The following is a 22,992-nucleotide window of genomic DNA, read 5'->3' on the forward strand; positions in this document are numbered from 1 at the left end:
CCGAGGACCGGTTTCTGGCATTACAGCCGTCTTCAGCCCGGCTTGCTTGAATCCAGTGGCAAAGTGAGCAAGGGACTCACGTCTGAGCATACCCTGCCACACTTACGGCGGCCAAAGCGGTACAAAATGCAGCATACATCAGAATTTGAAAATGCTCAGGATGTTATTGTTAGGTGGTTACTGGTACACGGATACATAAACATAGGAGTCAGATTCACAGATTTGGTGGTGAATCCCATGGCAGGGTATAGAAGCTACACTGAGGACGAATATGAGATTCTTTGAGCCGCAGGTCTGGTTTCCCATTGAAACAACATGAGATTGACCATACGTCCAGAATCTTCTGAACCATGAAATAACCACAAGTTTAATCATTGTGTATAGCACCAACCAACTTTGTGAACACCAACTGCCCCACCTTAATCCGAACAGCAGGAAAGAACCCCTAAAAAGGTGGAGGTTTAATCTTATCCTTGACATAATGCAATGATATGTCACAGAGAGGTTGGAATCCTAACTACCCATTACTTGGACATAAATGGGTCTGTTTCCAGTAAAAGCTGAGTTACAAACTTTGATTGATATATATTGTATATGGATATGTGTAGTATCCAATATACATGTTAATTTAACTACTCACTCATGCTCATCAACTTATTGCTGGTGCTGCAAAGCAGCACCATTAACCTGCACCAAGGAAATTATGCATTCTTTCATAAGTATTCAGTCATATTCGGTCGTGGCTGCCATTGAATAAAACAGAGACTGAGTAATGCTTTAACAATCTATGAACTCACATGCTATCAGTTAAAGATCTTTATTTGGAATAACATGAATCCATAAACGAATAAAAACAAAACAACAAGCGAAACCCCCAATTTATTTATTGCAAATCTTTGTCACTGCATACCAAAACGGCATCTTATTGTAATCAGATTAGAAGTAGGTTTCATACCAATCGAAACTGCATACAGTACATATTGTACAAAATAAACATTTGGGCAATATCGCAATCGAATTTTATAGGCAACTGAATATATTAAAAGCGATATTTAAAATCATCTTAATGAGGCCATATTAGGGTCAAGTCTATTGCTGCTCAAAGGTGCGTTATGTACGTAGTAATGTGTTGTATTTTGTCCAAAGAACATTCTGTTGTGCAGAAATGCATTGAGGTTATATAAATGACAAGCTACAGAGCGGACAGATATTAAAACAGCCCAGAGTTATTTTCATTATTCTTCCTCATAGATTACATTTTCTAAGTACCAATGCATTTCCTTCTCTTAATTGCAGATGTAATATATGAGGAGGCAGCATAACATGTACTGACATCTTCCAATCTACATACAAAGTTAAAAGCATCCTGATAATAGATACGTTTCATTGATAGAAATAATGGCTGCAAAAAACGTTTTCTACTATCTTTATACAAGTTACAATATTATAAAAATGCAATGTAGATTGGTTCATTTTCCTGACACATGGGCATTTTTATGCTTTCTTATCCCATACCCCCGTTTTGGGAAAAGCAACCAAGTAGTTTATAATGCCTAGAAGTGAACTGGTAAGGTAAAACCTATTTTGTATGTTGGTTACGATAGTCAGGTACCTTTGGATGCCTTGGTCGATATACCTGTGAGCAATATCTATGTACAGTAGATTTAGATTTTTGTCTAAGTTCTCTTTTAGATTTTGTTTCCCTATAAGGATAATTCCCAGTTCCTTTTTGCTGTACTGAAGAATGCTAGTGGGGTCCTCTACGCTGTTAGTTTCATCTATCTCTTTTAACAATTTATTTATGTGCACTAGCCAGGGAATTTTAGCATAATCCTCAAGTGATATGCAATCTGCCATGATTTACTTCGAAAACTTGGGACCTGTCTTGCTCCAGATACTATGTCAGATGATAATCGGACTTACCCGTATTGCATCTTCTAGATGGGGTACATCTAGTTCTTTGTGAATGATGCAGGTCGATTTTGATTGTGGCACTGCCAAGAGTATATGCAGGAAGAGAGTCTCCTGCGTCTTTAGTGCTGTACTATTTATTGTATCGCCCAGTGCAGACCCATATGTAACCACTGATAGGCTTTTACTATTGGATAGTTGCAACATTCCTCTAATAGATTTGCTCCCTATTTTTCTGGCAAATCTAAACATGGCTTCTGAAGTCCTTGTAAATTTTAGTTTTGCAATTCTCAATTGGGAGCCCCAATGTCCACCATGAGAGAAATGGATACCCAAACATATAAAGTTTTGTGTTTCTGCTAACTCTGTTCCCCTGGCATGGTATGTTGTTTCTTTGGTTTTCCACTCCCGCATACTATTGTGAATTTTTTTATTAGATTATGCTTCAGATCTTTCGGCTCTATATGTGCAGAGAAATAACCTATCAAGCGTTGCAAGTCATTAGCGGTTATAGATAGCAGCACTTCTTCATCTGCATACAGAAGGACAGAGGTTGGCCGTTTGTAGGGGGAAACACCCTTCAGATGCTGAATTACATTTTCAATTGCAGAGCTCACTTCTTCAATGCTAATCCAATCTGTTGTGGAAACAAGCGCTTCAGCCTTGGGTGCTAAGTAATCCCAAAATGAATGGCATATTCATGGTTTTCCAAAATAGCACGGTGTCTCTAGTTTCTGCTGCTTGTTCCGAATATGCCCCGGCCCATTCTTGTAGTTCTTTTTGTTATCCTATCCACAGTCTGCTTATAAATGAGCCTTAGCATGTCAACCCCCTCCCTATGCCCATGTGTTTTCTGCAGTGCTTTTTTATTGTTTTGGTTGACCTGTGTACATTGATGGTCAAACCATCAAATATTCTCTTTATTTGTGCCCTTATTTACAACTCTTAGTCTGTTAGCAATTGGAGACGTTATTTTACAAAATGCTACCAATATCTTACATGGGTTGACATCCCATTCTGTACAGGTAATTAATTCATCAACATTTTATTTTACAATCCTATCCAGAAAGGTGGATTCATTCATCCCCCACCATTTGAGGCATATATCATTATTGCCTGATGGTTCGATGTATGCTGCCAATAGGGGCCCTTCTGTTTGTTCAGTTTTGAAATCAAGGATAAGTATTAGAGGGAAATGGTCGCCAAAGGTGCTTGAGTCAACCCTGAATGATTTGAGCTGCCCTATACAATTTTATGAAAGTAGAATATGATTGATAGTAGAGCATCTACCATTTCCTTGAAAGGTTGATACAATGGCCTTGTCATTATCTGTACTTTGGTCCATTAGATCTAGATTGCATTTGGATATAAGCTCATCAATAGATTCACCATATGAGTCATGCAGGAAGTGTAACTGGCCGCTACCGATTTCGTTAGTATACCCTCAATTCTCTCTTGATATAAACTGACTCTAACTTATATTAATGTTACCCGCCCAAAATATAAATGCAATCTGCCTCATACCCACTCATGAAGATTTCCAATTTATTCTCAAGATCCACTCTTACCCTACTTCTCGTTTTGTTGAATATATTGTTGTAAAAGTTTATGAGTACAATTTCCAATTTCTCATGAGTCCATAGGAGAAAACATTGGAAATTGAATGATTTTGTGTGAGATTTCATTATGGTTAAAGGTGTTGTCGTTTAAATTAACACCCCCAAGCCTCCCTTTGCCCAACCACTATTCGAAGATATTGCAGGTGAAATAATAGAGACTAATTCTTTGATGCTAAAACCTCCAACTACCCAGGTTTCCTTTAAACAGACCAGCTATGAGGTATTTATAGTACTCAGCCATTCCTTGTTGTCTAATTTGTTTTAGATTCCGGCCAAATTCCACTATCTAATGGTTAAGGCACAGGTTTCCAAACTTTTCATGTTAGTGACACACTTTTTAGACATTCCTGATTTAGTGACACAGTAATGCAAGTGTGCGTCGTGAACGCGCCTGAACCACCTAAGGGGGGGGGGGGGGGTTCTCCCCACGTGACAATTTTGAAAAAATTGTGGGCAAATGGTGCATTTTCAAGCAAATTTGAGAAAGCAGGAAGGTTAATAAAGCAATTGTGAATCTGCTCTTAACAGACAGTGACTGGCAAAATTGGGTGTAAGGTTAGGTTTGTGCCTGAAACAAGAATACATTTATGCACACATTGACACATTGCCCAGGGATTTATGGCACAAAAAGGGCACCCCCACAGCATGTGGAGTGTTGGTTTTGGCTACCGTTTCTTCCTTCTTAATTACTAAAAAGAAACATGTGAATCAAATTAGAATAATTCCCAGTTAAAAAAAAAGGCAGTACATTAGATCGACTGTCGGTTGGGTTGTGGAGTTTTTGTTTCGCCATATTCTCAAAGTAAAACCTATTTCATGTATTGGGCCAAATATTAAGTTGCTGGTGTGCTATTATATTATAAACAACTTTAAGCATTTTGGCCTTGCTTGTCACATTCTGTCCCTTTTGTTTAGGTCCCGTCTAGGCTGAGCATGTGCTGTCTTGAACAGCCATGTTGTTTTCAATCTGTGGGCTTCAGCCCGCCCATAGGCTTAACATGTGTTTGCTCCACTGGGCTCTCATATCCTTCGTTCCCGTTAGTCCATAGCATAAAAGCGTCATGCTTCTTCCTGTGTTTGACCCTCCCCCAGAACATGGACCAACTGCTTGGGTCCATACACTGCTCCCATTTTATAGGAGCTACTTGTTTACTTGTCTTTGAGCACTCCTCACGAATGCTGGTGTTTTCACTCGCACCATCTCCTCCCGCCCGCCCCAACTCTGTTGATTCGTTTTCTTTGTAGATCTGCTTTATTATTCACCTCACTTGCTGAGCCAGCAACATGATAAGTGATGTATACTTACCCCTTTGAGCTCATCCACTTACGCACAGATCAAGAAAATAAATGGCCTTCCTGCTAGTTAGGAGCTTGGGTCTCAGTTTTCTAAATTCACCTGTTTTAACTAGCATATTACTAATTTCCTAAACACTGCTTCATGGTTCGTTGTAAAGGAAATGTACTATGTACCTATGTACTAACTCGCCCTGCATAGATCTCTTTCCCTCTTTTTTCAGTATTAGGGCACACAGGTGAACTTCATAATCACTAAAATGAGCAATAGCTGCTACATAGCGCCAAGAGATGCACATGCAGCTCTTGGCACTATGTAGAAGACAGGGCACAAGTTGTGTTTCTTTTACAGCGCTATAGTGCTACTAATCCCATTGCAGAGTGTCAGAGTGCTTTATACGTACACATTATACATTGACAATAAATGATGTGTGTAAATCAAGGGAGCGTTACATAAGACTGGGAGAGTTACAAGGTGTAGGAGCCACATGTCCTTGGCTCACTGTGCTATATTACAAGAATTACAATTTATGAACTGCAAGTAACAAAAGAATCTCTGTGTTCAAAGCACTAACTCACATGCCCATTTACATACAATAAAAATCTGTCATCTGTGTGTTACATAATTTGCTTTCCAGGAGACCTATTAACCCTCAATGCTACTTTGACTCAAAACTGGGACTAGACAAAACACAGACCTCTCCAGCAAATAGTTATTTTACCATTATTATTCCCTGAGCTTTACTGAGCACACAAAGATCTGCCACAGGTGCCTTAACTCCATGATATTTTAAAATGCAGACTTTGCAACCAGTTGAGTAGAACAGATTTACTCCTTGTTGCCAGTTTCTTTGTGGCAGGGTTTTAAAAAATAAATACATGTTAAGACCTGATTTTTCATTGGGGTTGCATATTTGTTTTTGCACAACTCCCAAACTGATCATTCTTACAGCAATTACATCTGCGTAACTCGAACCAAGGGTAAGGTGGAAACGTTGATACTACCCAAGTTGGACCATCCAGCAATACAGTACTTGCACCGATAGAATAAGCGATAGACGATGAAATGCAATGTAAACTAATGCAAGTAGATGGAATGTCCCGGGCATAATCATGCGAAAATGTCAAAAACAGAGATTGTGCTCAATACTCCCTCCACCAGATATCAGGCCCCAGCGTTCAAGATGCTTTCAGAATTTATGGTATCAGACTTAAATATTCGTTATAACTTGGCCTTAATTGCAACCCTGAATATGATCAAGCATCAGCGAATGCCACGTGAAACTGCCACAGGGAACTCAGAGCAATTTGCCTGCGTATGAAAGTCTTACCTTTCAAAATCATCGCTGTGTTCCACCCAATTGTTCAGTTCTCTTCATACTCCTATATAATAGTGAAGGCCGACATGACATACTTAAACGTAGAATCATCTTGCATCTATTTACTGCCATTACGGCCCCCTCACACATTAAATCAAACGATATTGATTGCATTTCCTTTTTAGAGGAGACACATTACGCTGGAAATCTGCACTTAGGAACACGAAAATTACCTTTAACAAGTAGGATATCGCCATCCTAATTAAGTTACAACGAAATATCTTTCTTGAATGGGGGATTTATGTTCAGCAAAAAGAAAATAACCAAGTACCATCTGCCGCAGACAATCCCTATAGCAGAGCTTTCCCCAAAGTATGCGGCGCAGACGTCCTAATGCACGAGAATGTACGTACGTCTAATCAAGCGTGTAATTCTGTCTTAAAGATTTAATACAGAAGTACATGCTTGATTAGAGAGTACCGTCACGCGACACACTCACACATGTCAGGCGACACAGTACTGTGTTCCGACACATACTTTGGAAAGCTCTGGGTTAAGGAGTTACCGGAGACCTACTTGCTAGTTGGGGGTTTCTCCTTCTTCTTTTCAAATTGGTCCTTTATATCTCCCAGCACCCTCTGAATAGTACCTGGATTATTATCCTCCAGTTTTCAATCCACCTGACAATAGCTATAGAGTAGGGCAAATCTGATGGAATTACTCAGGGTCAAGTCCATTCTAAGCATTTGCTCCTCACATTTACTTAAATGGAGCAAAAGCAAAAGCATTTGGTATTGCAAATCTATTACTGGAGGTTTGTAGGAGAAACCCAATGGTATAGCTGTTATCTTTCCATCAGAATTATCCAAGGGCTGTTGCCTAATATAGACTGGACAGCAGACACTTGACCACATCTAGGTGGCGGAAACGAACAACAATTCAGTCACATCGATCTGTGTTTCCGGAATACCCAACCCAATTCACCCTGCTCACACCCCCCAAGCATTCTCACACCCCCAATTCACCCTTCTAACAGCCCCAAGCCTTCCTTTGCCCAACCACTATTCGAAGATATTGCAGGTTAAATAATAGAGGCAAATTCGTTGATGCTAAAACCTACCACTTCCCAGGTTTCCTGTAAACAGACCAGCTGTGAGGTATTTATAGTACTCAGCCATTCCTTGTTCTCTAATTTGTTTTAGATTCCGGCCAAATTCCACTATCTAATGGTTAAGGAGTTACTGGAGACCTACTTGCTAGTTGGGGGTTTCTCCTTCTTCTTTTCAAATTGGTCCTTTACATCTCCCAGCACCCTGTGAATAGTCCCTGGATCATTATCCTCCAGTTTTCAATCCAGCTGACAATAGCTATAGAGTAGGGCAAATCTGTTGGAATTACTGAGGGTCAAGTCCATTCTAGGCATTTTCTCCTCACATTTACTTAAGTGGAGCAAAAGCAAAAGCCTTTGGTATTGTAAATCTATTACTGGGGGTTTGTAGAAGAAACCCAATGGTACAGCTGTAATCCTTCCATCAGAATTATCCAAGGGCTGTTGCCTAATATAGACTGGACAGCAGAGACTTGACCACATCCAGGTTGCGGAAACGAACAACAATTCAGTCACATCGATCTGTGTATCAGGAATACCCAACCCAATTCACCCTTCTCACCATTATTATTTAATTATATAGAAAACAGATGTTACAAATGCGATCTGACGTCCAATGAACAACTTTGTTTTTCAAATCACACCAATCTTTTTTATATGCGAGTCTAATTTAGGAACATCCTTCAAGATGATTACATAAGGGATAGCGTCCAACACTAGATGTAAAGTGTCCGGTATAATCTCAAATGTTCCAATGTTTGCTACACCTAGGTTCCGTGGTGTTACAGCTTCCTGTGGTGTGGATGAAATAGTAGGGTTTACATCATGGGAATCTCAAATTGGACGTGCACTTTGCATCTCATTAGGTGGCAACACATTGCTGGATCTCTTTGGTGCTCGATATTCTGTTTCAACAAGGCCATTCTCTACAGTGGGCTTAGGTTGCTTTTGTACTTTGTCACCATTTTGAATTGAATCTGACATTTTTTACAGATAGCTCGAGTGTTGTAACTCTATCATTTACTTCTCTAATGTCAAGTAGGAGCTTGTTTATATTGTCCATTTTTGTGTGGACTCTTTTAATGATTGCCTCAATGTTCTTTGTTAGGGCAGACTACTGCTCTTTTTTTATTCCATTTAAACTAGTGCATTTCCAGTTTGTGCCAGGAGCCCTACTGGTCTTCTTGGGAGTGGAGCTTGTTCTGGCCAGCTGTCTACTCTTTTTGGCCGCTGGCGACTTTAACTCATGACTGGGTGAGGATTCTGTTATTTCCAAAAGGGCTGATTTGATACACAAGGTGCCTGTTCAATGACAGTTATGTTTGTCGCTGCAGAAACTATGTCAGATTGATATGGAGACCCAGGAATTGATGGAATTATCTACCCAATAGATTCCGCAAATGCACTATACAAAACCTTGTTGCCAGCGTTCTTGTCTGTGGCCAGTCTTTCTTCCACATTAACAATTTAATTTTGTTATTAAGCCCATTGCATCTGCTAAATAGTTAATTATGGCGTTTGTGGTTTGAGAACTTTTTCCAGCAGGGCCTTGTCTAGGTTCCACTTATCCATGATTGTGTTTTCCTCTGATCCCAGTCCCAATCACGTTTTACTTTGAATAATAAAGAAGAGCAAAAAGTACATTTCTTACCAGACTCATACAAAACCAGGGGAATCCTCGGGCCTAGAAGAGTGGCCATCCTCGTTTGGGCGAGGATGGCTCCCAGGCGCGTCCCGCTCTCCTGGAATTGTCCAGCACTTAAATGCGCTATGTGATGCGGCCCCTCCTTGGCTAGGTGATGGCTGGGGTGGCTTAAACACACCCAAGCCGTGGGCCAGAAAGTGAAATGGAGATAAAAGCAGGCAGGAAAACCGAAAGACTAACGTTTCTCTCCATGCTATCAGTCAATATATTTAGATGTCATTTAATTATTTATTATTCATGTTTTGGCATGACAAATACATGCATTTGTGCCACGGCAATGATAATGGCCCTCGGAGCACTAGTGTGGCACTCTAGTTTGGGAACTCAATGGTTGTGATCATGTCCTGTTTTTATTAGTGCTCTGAAGCAACCACTTAGTTGTGATAGCACTGGACAAAAGAAACAAATACATTAGATGTTATCACACATATATTTCAACATATTAAGGGCAGTCCCATTTTGAAATGACACAAAGGAGCAACATTTTAAAACAAAGGGCCAAAATGATCAGTTGGTACATTTTAAAAGTACTTGTTTTCATAGAGTAAAACAGATGTTTTACACCTATTTGTGTAAAGGGATACTGCTAATGCTCTGATGGATGTCTAGATATACCCCAACTATAGCCGTGTCACTGTCACCCCTACAGAAAGTGCCTGAAATGGAAATATAGAATTATGGGTTCTCGCTATTCCAGAGAACATGCTGCTACTGATAAATGTTGCCATTAAAAGTACTGTACCCCTACTGACAAGTGCTAGTACTCTCCCTTTCAAATTTACGACGTGCAGTAACTCAGTATCTGAAAGGACCTGACAGTTTTAAGCACTGCCTATTAAAGAGCCAATCTCCCGTCTCCTTTCCAGGTTCTTTTAGAAAGGAAGTGGCAACTCACAATTGGTAAGCGGAACTTGAGGTGAAAGGGTTTACTCTGCTCTTACCGAGCTGTATGTATCTATTTCCTCCTCTTTGTCACAGATTATGAAAGACACCATCACTTACCTCTGGCAAGTCAGACCAGATTTAACAAGCCTCATTCATGAATTATTGATTGGGCCCAGGCTCCATACCCCACTCACACCCTGGCATGTATGCCCATGAATACAGAAGTGCAGCTTTCAGTAGTACAGCAGGTGCAGCATGGCCCAAGTGTATGATGGCTCATAGTGTTCCAGTTGTTGCTACTGATTACTAAAACTGACTCAATGACATGAACCTTGATAGCTTTGAACCCCAACTTTCACTGGATGCCAGGTCACTTGGATTCATCCTGGACACCAATCTCCAATTCTTTGCACCCTATGCCAAACAAAGAGGGCCTGTTACCAGCAATTTATTAAAATGAAAGTGAAACAATTTCTTCCAGAATTCGATTCAGAACTGCTGTTCAAGCACTTGAACTCTAGCATCTAGTGGTAGCACCTTGCTCCATGGCCTCAAAAACACCACACTGGCACCTGTTATGACTCTCCCCACACACACGCTGCAGATCAGCCCACAGCCTAAATAAATATGATCACATACCCTATCCTGATCTCCATTGTCTCCAACTGCCAGTCTACAGGATTACTGTGTACTAAAAAAAAAAGAAAAATGGAGGATTTTCACACTTTTATTCGTGTCAGCTCCTGCCGGTACCAGAACATAAAACGGGCCAAAATTGCTAGTACTTTTTTCTCTGAGAAAGGTGTCAATCCTACACCCAAAGAAAATGTATTGCCTGTTTTTTTTTGGTTCCAACTTACTAACCTGAAAAATAAGGTCATGGTCTACAAAAGTAAACAGGCCGTAGAAGGTTCGAGAGTGCCGCCCCGACTGCCGAGGTAAAGATAAATAGCAAGATAACGGTAACCTACTGTTCTTTATCACTCCCTCATCTCACCTCCCACTGCTACCTACGTGTTACCGCACACTAACCCAGTTTCTGGCCTCGAGGCGGCTGCGTAATGACGTCATTCGGCTGGTGCAGGTGCGGCGCCGTCAGCGTAAGAAGAATAGAAGCGGACCACTTAGTGGTCGAAGCCTGGGCTCCCGCACCGAGCAAGCGAGAAGCGGTGGGAACGCGGCAGCAACACCTCCATCACAGTATTGATTCGAACAAACTTTAATTAACGTGGTCTGAAAAGGCCCGGCTCGTATTGTCCTCCTTCTCTGCATAGCTGTGAAGCTCTTGGCCTACTAACCCGCTCTATTCTGCCGCAGGGAGGTGCATGTACTGTTCAATATTATCGATTGGTTAACAGCTTTACAGCTGTTCCTGCAGCAGAATCGTAACACATTGATTTCTTGCTCCGCTAAAAGCAACAAGAAAGAATATGTTTCTAATTTCGGGAACTCGGTCAAGATGCACCTGCGGAAGTGTGAACAGATGAAGGCGTACGAAGGGTACAGGGCGAAGACGACCGACAAACACGTCTAGTTTTTCCACTTCTTGTCCTTTTTGAATGCCTTATTTTACAGCCACTGATTATTAATATGTAACTTCATTTCATCCCATCTTGAAGCACCCTCGTACTTCATTTAGCTGTACTACAAGTCCAACTGTGCCAGTTTACTTACTAGGTCAAGGAAGAGTATACATTTATGTGTGACCACTCACTCCAGGTCGGACACAGTCTCCAGTCCCGAACTTTCTACATACAATTCATTGTTTTCATGTGAGTTTACCTAATTAGTGAAACGGAGCAAAACAACTCTACAACAACCAGAATGCATTAGGTTAGCATTAATAAATCCAGGACCGGAAGTAGTTGTAGCGTGGCGGGGCCCAGGTCAAGGTAGGCCGCAGCTACGCTAAAATAACACACACGAGACAGTGCTTTCACTTGTGGCAGGAAGACCCCGAGCGGTCATCAGCCCCTTTTATTTATACCCTCGGGATGAGCCCGCCCCGAGGGGCGTAGGAATGCATGTGGGAAATGCAACATTGTAGTAGAGGTACGGATGGCTCTCTACATCCCTCCTTTCTTTTGGTTCTAGAACATCAAGTTCCCCCACTTCATGGGGATGTACATACAAAGTCTCTCAGCCACTGACTCGGCACAGTATTTGTCCAGAGCCATACTTCTGGCTCCGGGCACAGGGAGATGTCGCAACCCCAGCCAATGCTCCCTCAGCTGACTCTGAAGCGGTGTTCTGGCTGGTCGACCTGGTATTGTCAGAAACCCCTTGGCGGACTCACCCGGGTGACTCCGGTGGGGTGTTCCTTATGTTGGGTGAGACAGGGGGAAAGAAGTTCGTCAACTCATCCTGAAAACTCGACGCCTCGGTGTTCACTTCCGTTGCTGTGGTCTTCTTGAAACTGGACAGATTCCTCGTGATGGAGTGTTGTCCCTTTTGAGCGGTGACCATGGTCCCTTGGATGTTTACAACGACCCACACCTCTTGCTCGTAGGGCATCTGGAACTTCCACACGGGGTGTCGGTCTTTGATCACCACCGGTCTCCCACTCTTAGCTGGGGTTCGTGTGCTCTTCGGGCCTCACTGGCCGTCTGACTCGTTGTCACCCTCCTCGCCTGGACGGCTGCATCATCCCGCTCCACGGGCACCCACGTTGGGTTTGACGGGATACTGTCCCTTGGGGCTCGCTTGAACAGAAGATGAGCCGGGGCACACTTGGTGGTGCTATGAGGAGTCTGTCGGTACACACCGAGGAATTGGTCTAGGGCTGCTTCAGGGTCTTTCCCATTTTCCACTGCTATGCGCAACGCACGGTTGATTGTCCTCATCAGTCGTTCAACTTCCCCGTTTGCCTGGGGCCATAGCGGGGTGATCTTTCTGTGGCGCACTGCTAGATTTTCGAGATACTCCTGGAACTCCCGCCCCTGGAAGGGGGGGTCCATTGTCGGACTTGACCTCTTCCGGGAACCCCATCATTGCGAAGACTCTGTCCAGGACCCTCTTCACATGTGGGAAAGCTGTTGATTTGATGCTTATTGGGTGTGTGGCACACTATGCTTTCTCCTATGTAATGTAAGTAGTATCAATGGATGTTGAATCCTTTGTGAATTGTTTGGGTGCTGCTGGGTTTCTCCCTCTGACCTAGGGGAGTAGAATTCAAACTGCAAATTGAAAGCACTGTCACCTAAATGACAATGTGCCCAAACAGCACTTCACTGTGAGACTGTTTTCTTCTGTTTATTCTCCCAATGTTTAACGAAAAAGTATAGAATAATCACAATAAACTTGATTTAAACTTGAAGTTTCTTGTATTATATCTCCAAAACTCAAATCATCTCCATTGTTGCATCACAATGTTCGTCTTTAAATTCAATTCAATTCACATATTGTTATGATAAACATTTTGATTGTATCCGAATGAGATAATTCAATCACTCCCTATGCATTTCGGGCCGATGCCCTTCATCAGGGGAGATGCATTCAATCGGGTAGTGTGAAACGGGTTCAGGCTGGTGTACGGGCCGCAGTTGGTATTCTGGAAATCAGGGAAAGCTGTTGATGCCACCACTTCAACGATGGGAAATTTCGAGAATGAGTCAACCATGACCAGCATGTGACGTCCATCTGGGAAACTCCTGAAATCCACGCTGAGGTGCGTCCACAGAGCCTTGCTCGTTTCTTCCGTGATCGCCGGTGCTGGGTCCCCTCCGGAGATTGTGCAGGAATGGCACTGCCGTACCATCTCCTCAACCATGGAGTCGATTGTCGGGAACCAGACCTTGTCCCGTAACCTGGCTTTGGTCTTTGCCATTCCTTGGTGACCAATGTGGGCCAGCACGAGGATCCTCTTCTGAAGACTCTCCGGGACCACTATCAGGTGTCCCCTCAGGACAACTCCTTCTTCCCCACACTGAGTTCGCTCCGAACTTGCCACAGTTGTTGGCGGGCATGGCTGACCTCCAGCCAGAGGATGCGAGTGCCGTCCATGAAGTGGGCCCAACCATTGTTCTTCAGTGCTCCTCGGACTTGGGATAGAGTGGGGTCTTCTTGAGTGGCTCGGCCAATTTCTTCAAGTGTCATGGCCTTGGGACACGCCCCTTACAATACCATATTGACAAACGCTTCGGTTCTGCAGGCATCCGCCAATGGGTCAGATGGCGTCGTGGACTCCGGGTGGCGAGACAGATAGTCGGCAGGGTTGTGTGCCCCTGGGCGGAAGACCACTTTGAAGTTGTAGCCTTGCAACTGCACCGCCCATCGTTCGATCCTCGGGGGTGCTAGCCGGGATGAGCCAGCAAACAGCGGGAGCAGCGGTTTGTGTTCCGTCACAACATTGAACTCCTGACTGCACAGATACAGGTGGAAGTGCTGGCACGCCCATCAGATAGCCAACGCCTCCCTCTCGATTTGGGCATATCTGGTTTCGGTGTCCGTGAGGGCTTTGCTGGTGTAGGCGACTGACTTCCACACTTCCAGGTCGCGTTCCTGAAGGAGGACCGCCCCTAAGTCCACTGGGCTGGCATCGACGACCAGTTCTGTTCGTCGTCTTGGGTGGAAGTAGGCCATCACGGTCTTGTCTAGCAGTCCCGCTTTGATGTCTTGGAAAGCTTTTTTGGCTGCCAGCGTCCACTCCCATTTGTGATCGTGACACGTAAGGGCGAGCAGTGGCTCAGACATGGCTGCAAGATTGGGGATGAAGCGTCTACAGTACATGGCCACGCCGAAGAAGCTCCTCACCTCAGTGGGATTTCGAGGTGTACTGGCCGCCCGGATGGCCTCGGCCTTCTTTGGATCCACGAGGAGTCCTTCTCGGGTGAATGTGTATCCAAAGAAGTCGATGCTCTCTTGATAGAACGAGCTTTTAAATTTGTGCAGAGTTAGACCACAGTCCACCAACCTTTTCAGAGTTGCTTGGAGGTGCTGGTGGTGTTCCTCGAGCGTGTTGGAGTATACGAGGATATCATCACTGAGGTTGATCACCCCTTGCAGCCCTGACAGTGCTTCCTGGATGGCATTTTGGAAGACCTCAGCGGCTGACGACACTCCGAAGCTAAGCCTCTCGTATCTACGTAGGCCTACGTGCGTCGAGCAGGTGGTAATGTACCGGCTCTCAGGCTCCAGTACCAGCTGATGGTAGCCGGCGTTCAGGTCTAGTTTGGGGAACCACTTTGCCCCATTTAGGTCTGCTACAATATCGTCCATTGTGGGGGTGATGTGGCATTCTCTCTTCACGGCGGTATTTGGCAGTCTCATGTCGGCACAGAGTCGAATGGCTCCTGGTTGTTTGGGTTTGGGTGCCACGACCAGCGGGGACACCCACGGGGTAGGACCAGAGACCTTCTCGATTACACCTAGGTCTTCGAGCTTTCTCAGCTCTTCCTCCACTTGCGGGCGTAGGTTGAAGGGCACCCAACGGTGCCTGAGGGCCACAGGCCGTACTGAAGGGTCAATGTGGAGCTTAAACCTCTTACCTCTGAGTTTCCCAAGTCCTTCAAAGAGAGGCAGAAACTCCTTTAACATCGCTTCCGCATGGGATTCATGGACCTGGTTGGCGAAGAAGACAAGTCTGAGGTCTTCGGCCCTGTGGCAGCTGAGTAAAGTTCCCTTTTTACCCTTAGTGATGTGGAACCTTGCCTCAGTGGAGTAGCTTCCGCTTGCGATAGTGGTCTGGATGACGCAACGGAGAGGAAGCGGGTCCGTCCCCCCATAGGTGTAGATCCGTGCGGTGGATGGTGCAAGAGGAGGTCGCTGTGATAGGCGGTCATACTGGTCAGAGTCCATCACGTTGATGGATTTCCCAGTGTCAATGAGGGCTTGTACGTCAGTGCCTTCAATGGAAACAGAGCACATGGGAGGTGGCCTTCGACGAGTCCCTGTCCGGCTGACGTATGACACCACAAACACTTCTTTGTCGTCCTCATCATCATACATGGGGCGTCGTTCCTGTGGTTGGTCCTCCGGCACTGGCGGGGGGTCATCGAGGGATATTTGGCGAACACGCTGGGACACACTTCTGGGTCTTGACGCTGTTGGTTGGAACCGCCCACCGTGGCACACTCTTGCATAATGGTTTAGCCTTCCGCAGCAAGAGCATGTTTTTCCTTTTGCGGTGCAGATGGCCGTCGCGGGGTGACCCTTGCCACAGTAACCACACGGTCCACCTGGTGACGGTCTAGGCGCCTGGCGAGGCGTCATGGGGCATCTCTGGATTGCATCCACCTTTTCCTTCTTGATTGGCAGGTGCCTGGGAGCCTGTGATGCGGCGACCGGGGTATGTAGGGCGACTTCCATCTCTTCTGCCCTGGCGTCCGACAGTTCGTGGGAGCGGGCTAGAACCTGGATCTCGTCCAGCGAGATTCCAGGTTGCCGGAGGATTAGCTTCCGCAGGAGCTTTGAGCGGCAGCTTAGGATGATCTGATCTCGGAATTCATCTCGCTGGTCTGTGAAGGGGCACGTGCTCGCCAGCCGGCATAGTCGCGCATGGAACATATCGAAAAATTCGGCATCAGTCTGCCATGCCCTCTTGAACGTGAACTTCTCAAAATCATGGTTGAGCTGTGGGTCAAAGTGTCTGTTGAGCGCGGCGACCGCCGCCTCGTAGTCATCCTCGATTCCGGTGTTGGACAGCGTCTCGAACAGATCATAGATCTCTGCGCCCCCGTAGTAGATGAGGAGTGACCGTTTCACTGTGCCATCCGTCTCCCTTGTCCCCTTGAAGTAGTAGTTGAGTTGTGCGACCCAGGCCTTCCACGGCCGTGGCAGGGTCTGAGGCTTCCCTAAAAGGGGGTAGCAATGCAACTGCAGTGTGAGTATGCACCAGTGGTGGTGGATTGACACCAACGGCTGGATTGCGCCCTCCGTCTTGCTGGGCGGCAGCACCTGTCGTCAGCGTATTGCTCATTGGGGCCGGGCAATGGTGCATAGGCGCAAGGGCGTGGCTTGCATGCTGACGTGCGGCTCTGGGATGTGTGTCTCAGACTGTGTATTGGCTCCTTGTGCATGCAGGTAGGGGGCGCGATTCACCCTCTTGCGCAGCTTTGTGTGGGTGGGGAAGCGTGAGCAGGCTAGGCCCCCCCCAGTGGCATGATCCTGCAGGTGACGCTTGCTGTCCCAGAAAAGCTACTCTCTCCTCCACTTTTCCCTACTTCAGTCCTGCACCTCTTTCTCTTTCCACTTTTCTTTTTCCCTTTGGCAGCTGCCAGTGCTTGTTTGAGGGTCTTTCCATTTTTTTCCTTTTGCAGCTGCCAGTGCTTGTTTAAGAGTCTTTCAGGTCCTCTCCCCTGCGCGGAGACACATGTGGCCCCATACGAGGATCCTGGGGCTCGAGAGCCTGCCTTAGCACCCCGGTGCAGCAGTGGGCGCAGGCAGCGGAAGGGGCAGCCCAGACTCGGGGCCTCGCTGCTTGGAGTTGGGCGTGAGGGATCTTGGGCCTGCAGGCCATGTCGTGGTACGGGCACCGCAGTGAGGCAGGTGCGAAGACTACCGCGTGTGAGGAGCAGCGTGCCGGCGGGGCAGCAGGTACTCACCCCCCCCCAACGAACGCCACGCCATCGAGCGCCAGCGGCTGAACACGCTCCCGATGGCCAGGGAGACGCGTGGGCGACTCGAGCTGGCAGCGCAGCAGCAGACCTCGCCAACGTCAGGCTCACAGCGGCCTCAAGCGCCGATTCGCGTGGAGGGATGCTGGTAGGCTCCGCGGACTTCCCTCCGATCTTCACTTGGTACCAGTGAGAGCAAGGCAACGCGGGTGGGCACCGCGCGCTCCCCGGATGAAGCACTCGAGGTAGGCGGGCACGCGTGGGGTGCGACCGGCCTCATCACCAATGTAGCGTGGCGGGGCCCAGGTCAAGGTAGGCCGCAGCTATGCTAAAATAACACACACGATGCAGTACTTTCACTCGTGGCCAGAAGACCCCGAGGGTCTTCGCCCCCTTTTATTTATACCCTCGGAACGAGCCCGCCCGAAGGGTGTAGGAATGCATGTGAAAAATGCAACATTGTAGTAGAGGGCCCGGATGGCTCTCTACATCAGTGTCTGTAAGGACTATGAGCAGTGCTTTAAATGAGCAGGTGCTATCAGGTACTCACGAGCATCACTTCCTTAATTTGGAAGGGAAAGTACTGGCACTGGTCCAGTGCTTTTACTGGGAGACTACCAGTCAGTCATGCTCATCCAGATGGCCTGAGGGGCCTTGCCCATACCTTTTTCTCCGGCTAGAAGAGTGTCTGTCAGGCTTAATAAAGCAACCTGACAGACACTCTTCTTGATCAGATCAGGCGGTCAGGAGCTAGTCATGTGCTAAATGCGCAGGCTCATGGCTGCCTGAGATTAACTTTGCCAGGCTGAGGATTCCACAGCCCTGTGGGCATGACATTATCCTTGGAAGAGTGCCCAGAGGCCCTCACACTTTAACGAGGGGACACGTCACTGATTGCCTCGGACCTAGGTGTTTCAGATTTAAGCCCTGAAGTGCTGAGGCCTGATTGTCAATCAGTGAAACCTCATCACTGAGTGGGGTGGGGTTAACAGTCTTACTGAACCATCCCACTCTGTGACGAGTGAGGGAGTGCTGCCTTCGAGGCTTCTCTCTATACAGTGAAGGTTATTTTTATGTGAGCATGCATGTATGTATGAATGTATGTAATTCTGAGTGAGTGTTGTGGATTGGTGTGTGTGTGTACGTGAGTGAATGCATGGAAGTGAGTGTGTGCATGTGATCCAGCGTGGCTCTATAACAACCTTAAATACTCATTTCACTTAACCCAGATGCAACCACTATTTACTCATCGGTGGGACCCATAACACCACGAGTCATACACACACATACACATTACATCTGAATCAGTGACAAAAGAGGTAGAGCTGCTGGTTAGCGGGGTACCAAGGATTTATGCTATATACATAATATACATTTGCTTTATTCTATTATATGCTAACATGTTACCTGGAAAAACCCTACACCAAGGCACTCCACTATTTGTTCAATAGATCATCTAGTAGAAGTTAGTTGATGGAGATCAAGACCAGCTTAATCATGGTAATTCCTATAACATTAGCATTTTATTCTGTCATGACATTTAATTAAAATAAAACCACAACTTTTACATTTTAATTTTGCTTTCTCTGTTCATTTAGGAAACGGAAATCTTAGTTTATTCAGACAAGTAAGAATTTAGCCATTTATTTAGTACATGTTAAAGAAAATGAAAATTAGAAATCATATTACCTACTTCCGCTATAAAGTAATAACAGAGTTGCACTAGTCTCAATCTGCCTCTCTATTTTCCTCAATGCCTCAAAATAAAATCTCTGCATTCAGTCATCTTCATTGCTCCAAAAAGTTAAAGTCCAAAAATATTTCAAAGTCTCTAGCACCATAACATAGTTCAAACCGACAGCATGTCATGGATGCAAAAGAATTCCAAGGAGCAAGCTCATTTACCCTTTTCGAACAAGATCTTTTATACCCTTTTCACTAACTATCTGACTAAAATTGAAACTTTTAGGGTCCATAGTTCATTCTGATTGGTCCATTAGTGGGTTGACAAAAATCACCTCATCCATCCTTGACAGAACCGGTTTTCCAAAATGCACAATCATTTTAGCTGTTCTCATAGATGTCATCTCCGTTTTTTATTTTGTCATTCAGTTTATTTGCAACATGGCCTTCCGTTCCCAGGTTCCCAGATGCAATACAACTTTTGGCATCCTCTTGCACTCTTGAGTCAGGCTGACCTTGACATCTTTCGCTCAGTGTACCAGGCACACTGCTGATCCAATCATTTCTTTTGTGCGCATGCGTAAAGGCTCTTTCTTTCAGGCCAATGCTAACATTGCAGTCAGCAGCCATTAACAGCACCCAAGCCACGTAGACCTCAATGAGAACTAGTATGAAAACAAACACAATAGAATGTTAAAATATAGAATTATAGATTTTTCTGTTAACCTCCCACCACTTTAATATTCCCTATTAGCAAGTTACCAAGCAGAAGCATACATGTAGCTTTATGTACTTACCAAATGTGTTTATTTTCTTTTTGCCACAATAAGACATACACATTCACCAAAGCAAAACACACATGCTATTTTTATATTATAGCAGCCGCGGTGCGTCCATTGGGGCGTAGGGGCGTAGCCCCACTAACCCCTGGATGCACCTCGCAAGTTGCTAGAGCAGCAGCAATGAATATAATTTTATATGCAGCCCTTCAATCCGGGTTGCGGGACGCACCCGATTGAATAGGGAGTGCGCAGGGGGTGGGGCTGGCTGGCTGGTCTGCTGAGTGACAGTCTGCTCTCTGCAGACGTCAGTAGGCCTGGAAGACTGGAAGTACTAGGTGCGCATGAGGAATTTCGGGCTGCACCTAGCCCGAGCATGCGCGTCAGGGTAGATGCTCAGAGGGCATAAAGGGGCCGGGGGAGGGGTGCTGCTGTAGCCGGGCCCGTGGTATAGAAAGGCGCCAGGGCGAGGAGTCAGTGTGCCCCCCTAGCCAATCAGGGCGCTGCATGCAGCGCCAGCATTGGCTGGTGTGGCACACTGCCTCAGCCGCACTGCAATGGCCAATCACTGTGTGACTTCATGTGAAGCCATGCAGTGATTGGCCATGGCGCTGTGAGCCTGCCTGTGAGGTCAGTCCCTGCTACTCTCTCCTCCTCTCCTCTGTAGCCTGTAGTTACTCGCCTCGTGCGCAGATCGTGACTCCTGCTGCCTGAGGCGCCACGACTTCCTGAAAGTTTCTGTGCTGAGTTGACAGTGTGTGCCTGCCTGTCACTGTTATCGTGACTCGTCACGTGCTCTGCCTGCGACTGCGCCTACTACTACACTACCAGGTAAGGCCACAGCACAGATCAGTGCATTTAAAAAGTCAGCGTCAGTCTTAGTAGGCGGCGGCCTGGTCCTACAACTGCCCTTGTACCATTGGTTTGTGCTCTGGCTCCTTCATAGTCGGGGCCTCATTTCAGTGCGGTCTGGGTTGCCATCGTCTGCTGCGTGTGCTGTGCCTGCTCAGCCGAGGTTGTTTAAACTGCTAGTAATGAGCATGCAGGTTGATTGTGCGGTGTTGTGTGTGTACCCCCTTGCTTTTCGTTTCCTGTTGTGCAGAGTGACAGCGGGGGCTTTCCCTGAGGCAGCTCAGCATCCGACCACAGACCCCACGCCAGCAGGGCCCGCACACAGACGCCATCATGTGCCATTCAGAGCCAGCGGGTCCGGCTGGCCAGCTGCGCTCCGCCGACTACATGCCCGCCCCCACCCCGCTGATGGCATCACCACTAGAATCTGCAAGCCGTGCCCGCTAAGAGGCAGCTCTTCTGTCACAGGCAGGACCCCAGTGCCAGGCATGAGTCTTTGGCCTACGAGAGGCGCGTTCAGATGCTATAGCTACTTTAACATGTGTATTTGTAAAGCGCACACTTACCCAAGTGTATCTTGGCGCTGGATAACAGATGTTTTTTCCTACCCAATTCAATTATACATGTTTTATCGATCTCTGAAGGATGAAAGGCTGAGTGGACCTGCCGGAATTTTAAACTGTGGTTTAACACATGCCTCTACAGTGGGCGAATTAGTCATTTAAGCCACCAGACCTGGCAAAAGAAAACACATGCCACCAGTGCCAGATACGCATACATAGTGCTGTTTACCCTGGAAGTTGGTCTGGCACAGGCTGACCCGCCACTGCAGAAAAACTGAGAAAAGTGCTATCCGTATTTATAACACGTTACACTTGATTTAAAGAGTGAAGGGCAACAAAAACATGCTCAAAACCAAAAATGTTTTAACACCCCTCTAGAAAGTGAGTATTTTGGAATATTCTCCATTATAGCAGAGGTGCCCATAATAGATCCAGGAGGGCTCGGTTCACAAAATGTATTAAAATGATGGACGGGGTGTTTCGCCTCCAACCTAATGTACATTTCCAGACATGTGCTTGGAAGGCCGCCCCAGGCATACTCCTGGGAAGGTCATGGGACTTTTCCTGCGAGACCCTATTTCTGTTGCGTGGAGTTCTACAGAGCTGAGAGAGGCCCACAGAGGGGGGAGAGACTTTCTCTGTACAACTACATACTGGCATTTCTCTGTGTGGGAAATAGTGTTAACTGTGCAGAAATGTCTTCCCAAACCCACCCACCGAATCTGAGGGTGATCCCTTCTCTTACCACTCCATAAGGGAAGTTACTCCTGCCCTGTGCAGAAGTAAATTTACAACCCTTGTGGATATGTTGTACTGTAGAAATGCAATGACATTCAATACATACTTGTGAGGGTTGATTTTTATGCTACTTCAGAAATATTCAGGATGATAGGGCGGGTCTCCTTTATTTGGATAATTGGGTCACTAAGGTAGTTCGTAATATCACGAGAAGCGCAGGAGGGGTATTCTGGGATGTGTAGGACATATTTAAATCACGCTATGCAGGATGGGTTTCAAACACTGAAAGTCCGTTGTTCAGTAGAATCTTGCAATCAAAACTCGTGACACACCATCTGGCTGTAGGAAGGGAGGAGTAACCCAAAGGCTAAATAGCATGGGACAGTTGTTTAAAGGGTTTACAAGTAACCATATGTAAGCTGCGGCCATGAGAAAATGTTGACGTGCCAGAAAGATTGGGTGCTTGTGAAAAACGAGTCAGCACGTTAATAGCTCGGGTTGTGTAAGAATGGATACAGATTACATGTCACGGTAAGGGGATTCGATGGATTACGCCTTCCACAGGATTTCAGAAGAACGTTAAATGAAGCAGGGAACAGGGTGGTATTGTAAAGTGATGTGCGCGTTTCGTAGAGGGGATTACGATTGTTCATGAAATGCATAATTAGTGTTTAAGAGACTATTGGCAATAATAGCAACATGGCTAACTCTTGCATGGTAAATACTTTGCGTCTTCATAAATGGTGCTAATTTTTATTGAATTGCACACTTAAAGAGTAAACAACTGTGATGATGGTCTCATACATGGATTGTTTTATTTGTATTATAGACACCCCCGAGGAAGGGTCAATCCCGAAATGCATCGGGTGTTTTTCAAATAAAAGACGTGACATGTGGAAACCTTCGTGTCTCCTGTGTTTGCATGAAACATCTTTACGTTGGATTCGAATGGATAAAATGAATTGAAATAATTAAAATGAAAGA

This window comes from Lissotriton helveticus, chromosome 10 (genome assembly GCF_964261635.1).
Source record: "Lissotriton helveticus chromosome 10, aLisHel1.1, whole genome shotgun sequence".
NCBI lineage: Eukaryota > Metazoa > Chordata > Amphibia > Caudata > Salamandridae > Lissotriton > Lissotriton helveticus.